Genomic DNA, 8,850 nt, shown 5'->3' with positions numbered 1-8,850 from the left:
GGTCACGTCCCGGTGGACGCAGCGTTAAGAACGACGTCGGTCAGGCCCTGGAATTGACCTAGGAGCCTTGTATGTAGCATAAAGCGGATCGTTTGCCTTACTGTCTTCTCTCCGAAGAGGCGCCGAAAATCAGTAAGCCTCCCCTTAGCCCAGAGGGTGCCTATTAAAATATTAGTTAGTCTAAATAGTATAATTAAATTATTAAATAATTTATATTTTATTTAAAATACTATTTTTTATTTATATTTTTTATAATTCTAATTTTATAATAGGTTTTATATAGGTTTTATTATATAAACTATAGGATCTCTATAAGTTAATTAATATATTTATTAATCTATAGTAGTAGATAGATGTTTTTTATTATTTACTTATTTAATTTAACTTAATCTATATATATTTGTAGGCTACTATTTCCTTTATTAAATTCTAATATATCTACTAGTAATTTAAAGTACTGTATTTACTTTTTTATAAGTATTTTTATAAATAATTTTATAAGATTTTTTATAGGTAATATTTTATATATCTATTCCAGCCTTAGCTGGAAGTTTTTATAAAGTTTTATTTTTAAATTAACTTTTAGTCTTTATACTAGTAAGCTTACAGCTTCTACTTCTAGAAATATTATTTTATACTTATAGTATTATATTAGTTATTTTTTAATTAGTTTTATCTTATAAACTCTTTATACTATTATTAAATAAAGATTCAATTTTATAAGATTTTTTAGTATAGATTTTTTACTGTAATCTGTAATGTTTCTAGTATACAGAATTTATAAAAACAGAGTATATATTTATTAAATTTTATAATAGGCTTTTATTATTTTATTTAAAATATTTTTAAAATAATCTTATTTATTTTTAGTATTATAATTATTAGATCTATATAATTCTTACAGTACTTCTAAATTTTTTTTAACTGTAAGCTTTTTTATCTACACTTTTTTATAAGTATTTTTAATAAAATAGTTAGCTACTCTATCTACTAAATAAATATTATAAATATTAGATTTAGTTCTATACTGCTATTTATAATAATTTATATTTTTCATAAAAAATTAGCTACTTTTTTAGTTTTAAATTAGAATAAATTATAATTTTAAATTAGTCTAAAGCAGGTATTATAACCCTGTCTACTAGTTATTTTATAAATAGTCTAGATAGATAATACTTTTTTAATAAATAGCTTATTTTTGTATAGTTAAAACAAGCTTTTTTCTAAAGGCCTTAGTCAATACTTATAGTATTAAAAAGTTATTTTACTTACAAAACTTTTTTATAAAAAGATTTATTTAGATTTTTAGCTTTTAAATTCTTTTTATAAAGGCTGTAGATTTATAATCTTTTTTAATAATCTTTTTATATAGTGCTTTATTTTTATTTATTTATATTACCAATTTAATTTTAGGTGTAATCTTATAAGTAGGGTAATAAGATTTTATTTTATTATAAAAAGATTAGCTGTTTAGAAATCTTTTTTTAAACTGTAGAAAAAAATATAAAAAATAAATATTATTATATAATATTAATATTTTATACTTTATAGTTTAGCTTGGTTTTTATTTTCTTTTACTATTATAAATATATAAATTTAGATTTTTTTATAAAGCTTAATTTTAAGGATTTTTAACTAGGCCTTTTACTATTTATTTAAAGAGTCTTTTAGCTATATTTTGAAAAATTTAAAAAAAACTAATCTATTTTTTATAATAAGATTTAACTGCTTTTTTTATAGATTATTTAAAATATAGTTTAGATAGGCTACTATAATATATATCTTTTAGCTTTTATTTTAATTATTAATTTTTATAATTAATTTTTAATAAGTTATAAATATATAGTAAATAATATAGTTACAGATACTGTATTATTTCTTATTTATAAATAAATTAATATATATACTGGTTTTTTTGATTTTTATAGTATTAGAGTTAGAGTCCTCTAGATCTGCTTATAAATTCTTTTTTATAAGACTAATTCTAAAATATTTTAAACGTTTTATAATCTATTTCAGTAAGTATAGATATTTAGAAAGTCTTTAGATAAAAATCTGGATTTTTTATATATAAAAGTTTTTTTTACAGTTAATAAATAGGTTTCTATAATCAGATCCGGAAAGTTACTTTTAGTTTAGTTTTATATTTAATATTCTGCTATTATCTACTGGACTATTTTATACAATATAAGTAATAAGACTATAAGGGCTAAAAAATAAGATAGTATAATAAATAAATATTGTATTATAATAGCGAAAAATAATAGTATTATATTTTAAAGTATTATTACTAATTTATTTAACTTTATAGAACTGCTGCTGTCTTAGGTAGTTCTGTAATTATTTTACTTAGCTGTTATATGGCTGATCCTTGGGCCTTTTTTATATATACCCCTTCGCGATATTAATTGCGAAGGTTGGAAGGGCTCGCAAGGCCCTTACAGTTTATACTATAGTTAGACTTTTTAATACTTAGCTATACTACTAGACTATAAAATTAGCTAGAAAAAGTATGAGACTTATTATTTATTTTATTTATATTTATTTATTACTATAGGTAGCTGGTTATACCACCGGCCTATAAAAGTAGCCGAAGATACTAAAAATAGTTTTTTAATATATATTATATTATAAAAAGTAAACAATTAGATAAAGTAGAACTATAAAAATAAAACAAATCTCATATAATAATTAAAGTAAAATAATTTACTCTACAGCTGTTTATCCAGTCCGGAACTATAGCTATAAAATCGGTATAAAAATATACTTTTTAATATTTTAAATAACTAAATACTAGAAAGCTTAATTATATTAAAGGAAATAGGCTGTAGAGAACCCCTAGGGCTTTAGGTTAAAAATAAAAAATTATATAATATTATAAAAGTAGAAATCAACTATAAAAAGTCAAAAAATAGAATTATAATATAAAGAATGTATTAATAGTCTATGTAAATAACTATAGAAAAGATATAGATTTAGAACCCACTTTAAAAACAGCTATATAAAATAAACAAATTAAAAAGATTAAGAGAGGCCTGTATAGACCTGTAAGTATTTTTCTATATAGAAACTGTTATATATCTGGATAATATAACTTTAAATATAGAAAAGATGTTATAATCAGGCTTAAATTTAAATTAAGTTTAAATTTTGGTTTCCCAGAATAACTTTTCTAATTTAAGTCTGAAAATTCTAAAAATAATCTGAAATGTCTGATAGATAGTTAAATTTTCAAAACATAAAAGATAATTTAGAAATATTACAAAATGGCTGAGATATTAATTTTTAAAGTGAAAGTCCAAAACATTGATATTTTCGTATGGTATAGGTAGATTTATATATGTTAAATATTAAAAAATATAATTATGTAAAAGTTTTTAAATTCATTAAAATAGTAAAACCATTCAATCTAGCTATATACCTAGCAAGGCCTCAAAAAATATATTAATTATAAATAGTATAAGACGGTTTAAATATAATTAAATATAAAAAATATAGCTACGGCTTTTTAAAATAATGTCATTACCTTTAATATTAGTTTTAAAAATATTAAAAATAGTAGACTATTATTTATAAATTATAGCAGTATAATATTAAAATTAAAATATGATATAATAATAAGTTGGAATATATAAATATTAAGAATATAGCTATTTTTAATATAATATTAAAATATTTTATTAAATTTTAAAATATAAGTGATATAAAATATCAAGGGCTTAAAAAATAAAGATATTTCTAAGTATAAAAATAAATAAATAGTAAATATAAAAAATAAATATTTAAAAAAATATATAAAAAATAAATATATAAAAATTAAATATATAAAAAATAAATATATAAAAAATAAATATATAAAAAATAAATATATAAAAAATAAATATATAAAAAATAAATATATACAAAATAAATATGTAAAAATAAATATATAAAAAATAAAAATATATTGATAAGAATATTTTTTAAAATACTTTTAAAGTAAGAATATTTTAATAAATCATTTATAATAATATTTAAAAATTTAAAATAGCAGAATATAAGTAGCTTATATTACTATATATATTATAATATATATATTAAATATTAATATAAATATTTATTTATAGTAATATTGAGTATAGTTTGTTTAAAAACAGTAATTATATTTATATAGTTAATATAAATAATAATAGACAGAAAAAAAACAAATACAGCCTATATAGAATAAAAGAGTTGATATAATATTTTTATAAAATAAGATACTTTAAACTTTATAAACTAATATTTTCTTGGTAAAATTAAAATATAAAATAAAAATAATATAAATTATGTATACATATAGAGGCGGCTTGCCTAAATTAATATACAAAAAAATATTATTAATATAATATATTATAATTTTAAAATTATTTTACTGAGTATTCAGATTAATGTATATTTAATATTTTGAATTATAATATATAAGTATTTTTAGATTAGTAAATTTATATTTTAAAATTTTAAATATTTAAAATGTTTTTTAGTAGTAAATATGATATGAATAGTATGATTTCAAGAATTACTAAAATACTTTTTAATAAAATAAAATCTTAGTACTAAAAATAAAATACCTTTTAAAAATAGTAATAAATATAGTAGTAAAGGTAATTACTTAATCTAAAAAAAGTATTAAATTTAGTAAGATTAATAGAGAATTATGACATTATAAATAGTTTACAATTTATTTTTAGGTATACTAAAGCAAAACGTATCTATATAATATTTTAAAAATATAATAAATAGAAAATCTGTAAATACTTTAAACAGTTTAAGCTTAAGATTTAATTACTTTAAATATTATAAAATAAAATTAAAGTTTTTAAGATATTTATTTAAATTACTAGGTATAATAATATTATTATTAATACATATATAATAAAAGTCTCAAAACTTAGTGAAATTAAGATTAATTTTTTTATATACATATAAAACTAAATTAATAAATCGTATAATATACATATAAGATTACTTAACTATATTATACAATAATACTAAAATATTTGTAGTATTTATAGCTAATAGCTATTAGTACAAAGTAGTATATAGTATCTAAAACAATAATATATTTACAATTTAGAAGTATTTTAAAAGTTTTAGTTTAGATTAAAGTAGGGTAATAAGTAGGTTTAGTTTAATTAATATTATATAAATTAATAATAGTGTATTTTTTAAAGTTATTATTTATGGTATACTAAATAATACATATTATATATAATAATAGTATATATATATTTATATGTATTATTCTTTTAGTAGTATGTAAAAGATTCAATATAGTATTGATTATTTTAAGAAAATATAATAAATACAAGTCTTAAAGACTTTATTTTTTTTATTTTCTAAAATAATAAATAGTATTAGAATTGCTATAAATAGTTATACTATTTATAAATTTAGTAATTGTAATACTTAGAATTATGGATAGGTTAATTAAAATAGGTTAAAACAGATATTTATTTAGTACAAACAGATTCTTACTAAAGAAGTTAATAATAGTATATATTATAATTTTAAAATATAGCCAGAGTAGAATTTACTAAATATATTATTATTTTTAGAATATAGTAAGTATTTAGTGTAAATAGAAACTTATTATAGCTCAGTAATATAGTTTTTAATATAATATATAGTAATAATTATTATTAGTCAAAATACTAATATAGGTAGGTATAATATTTTAAAACAATATTTTATTAACTGCTTTAATATATAAAGAATATCTATTAACTCTATATATATTACGAAATATTAGAATTATTTTATTTATGATATATAGTTATTATTAGTAAAATTAACGCAAAATTAAATACCTAAATAGGGTATAAAGATATAAAAATAATAATAATTAGCTATATTGTATAAAACAAAATATTAATATAGTTAAGCTTAATCTATATTTTAATAAAAAAATTAAAAAATCTTAATACTTTTAAATAGTAGTAATTTACTTTTGAATATTAGGAATAATACTTTTACAGCTACAAATATTAGATTTAAACAGCAGAATAAAAGATACATTTTTAATAAAATATGTTTCAATAATAATTATAATATAAGAAAATTCTCTATATAACAAACTTAACTGACTGTTTTACAGTTAATAAAAAATATGTATTTTAGATATTTATATATATAATACAGTTATATTTAAATCCTATATTAAAAATATAACAAAGTACTTTAGTAGAAAATATTTTGAATTTAAAAAATTAATAAAAGTCTGTATTTATTAGAGTTATACTACAGCTAATATTAATATAAATAAAAATATAACTTTTAGTAGTATTGAAAAATATTATGACAGTTATAAAATATTCTATATAAAATCATTACTTATCAGAATTAACTTTAATATTTTTAGAATATATTAACTTGATTATATTATTAATAAAATTTAGAAAGATGACTTACTTTGTAGATTTAATATTCAAAAGACATTTATTATATAAAATAAATTTTTTAAAAATCTTTTCTAAATATTAACAATATATTACAGTTATAGTACAGAATATATAGTTTGTTTTAAATGATTAAAAAATAAGTATTTTAAAGAAATAGAATGAGCAGCAGATAATATAAATATATTTTATATAAAAATGGATATATTATTGATATACTTATTAGTATTATTATAGTCTTCATAATATATATACCCTTTATTAAACTGGTTATAGTTATAGTTTTTTAATTTTAGAACTAGTATAATTAGTATAGTTGTTATATAGATAGTTATGAAACTATTTATTTAATTACTAATATAAAAAACTTTTAAAATATTAAATATGTTAAAAATAATATATTTCTTTAATAGAAATTAAGAAATCTAGAACTGTAGTATATATATACTGATTTTATCTTCTACCTTTTTAAAACAACCGAAGTATTAAATCTTAAGATTAATATCAATATTTTTAATTTTTTTACTTTTAATTATTCAAGTTTTAGAAATAATAATTATTTTAATTATTTACTATAGGCATTTAGGTAGGATTGAGACTAGTATAAATATTATTAAAATAAAACTAAAACTAATTATCCAGTTAAAGCTGCTACTATTCAGATCACTATTATTTTTGAATTTAATTTATGTTTGTATACTAATTTAAATTTAAATTTTAGTTCTGATAATTTCAAAGCTTTTAATTACTTTTATAGCTGGTATAGTTATTTTGAAAATAGTATCTATTAGTATAATTCTAATTATTTTAGTTATATTTTTAAATGTTATAATTATAAAGGGTACAGTGTAAGGGCTAAAGGGTGCAATAGTGTAGTAAACAAATATCCTTTGCAGTAGCCAAGGTGGTAGTATTATATCTTAGGATATTATTACTAATCTTTCTAACTTTACAGAACTACTGCTGTTTTGAATTATTTTATAATTATTTTATTTAACTGTTATATAGCTAATACCTTAGGCTTTTTTATATATATATTTTTTTATACTATTAAATATAAAGATTAGAAAAGCTTATAAAATTTTTATAATTTCTTTTATATAGAATGGTTTATTTACTTAAAATAGTACTATTAAAATCTCTACTTTATAAATACTTTTTATAAAAATTAAAGTAGTAGAAAAAATAGCCTTGCTGGTTTTTTTATCAAAATATAATATATAGGTTTTATTTATAAATACTTTATTTATTAAATTACTAGATATATAGTCTACTATTTACTAGTGATTTTTTATACAATATTTCTATCTAGTAAATAATATTAATTTTTTTTAAATTTATTTAATTAAATTGTTTAAAATACTTTATAAAAAAGGCTAGTAAAGCTAATCTTATAAAAATAAAAACTCCTTTTATATAAGTAAACTTTTTTAGATTTTTTTTTAAAACCTTTTTCTTACTTCTGTGGTAAGCTCTGCTGTTATAATTTATTTTTTTTAAATATTTAATTAGCTAATTCTAATTTTATTATTACTATAGAGCTAAAAAATATTAATATTTAGTATATTTTTTACAAGAGAATTCCCTATAAAAAATAAACTAATTTTGTTTATAGCTATTAACTGTACTATTTTTATTTTTATAAAGCTAATTAACTTTTATACTTTTATTTTTTATTTTATAAATTTTTTATTAACTAGACTAAAGTTTTAGCTAATAGCTTTTAATATACTATAAGTTTATTTTTTTTTTTAAAAAAAACCTTCTACTGGTACTACTATTATTACTATTTTCATTATATTTTTTATATTTTTTTATATTTATGATTATATTTATACTAATTATTATTATTATTATTAGTTATATACACTTATAAGAAATAGGTTAAGTAGTTTATTATAATAATTATTATTATAATTTCTACAATTTTATTTTTATAAATTCTAATCGTTTCTTTTTTACAGATATATTTAAAGTTTAATAAAATTAGCATATATTGTGTAAGTAGGCCAATAATAAAAAGAAGAATATCTTTTTTATTAAACTATTTATAGTAGTCTAGTTTTTAGACTATAATATAAAAGTATCGACTAAAATACTAGTGTTTTTTAGAATATATTTATAACTTTTATTAAATTATAATTAGATTTAGATCTATAAAATTCATATATAATTCATAGTATATATTAAATAATTATATTTTAAATGATTAGCTGTCTAGATTTAGCTTTATAAAAATATTTTAATAATTAAATCTGGCCGGCAGCTGCTGTTTAATTAAATATATAAATATTAGTATAATTTCTTTTTAAAAATATATTTAAAAACTAACTGTAAGTCTATACTATTTATATGTTTATAAAATAATATTTTTTATTTTTATATATTCCTGCTGTTATATATTATAAATATATCATATAGTTTATATTAAATT

Source organism: Aspergillus uvarum (assembly GCF_003184745.1).
Source record: "Aspergillus uvarum CBS 121591 unplaced genomic scaffold BO82scaffold_98, whole genome shotgun sequence".
Classification (NCBI taxonomy): Eukaryota; Fungi; Ascomycota; class Eurotiomycetes; order Eurotiales; family Aspergillaceae; genus Aspergillus; species Aspergillus uvarum.
The sequence above is the reverse complement of the archived record's forward strand: the minus strand, read 5'-3'. Positions refer to the sequence as shown.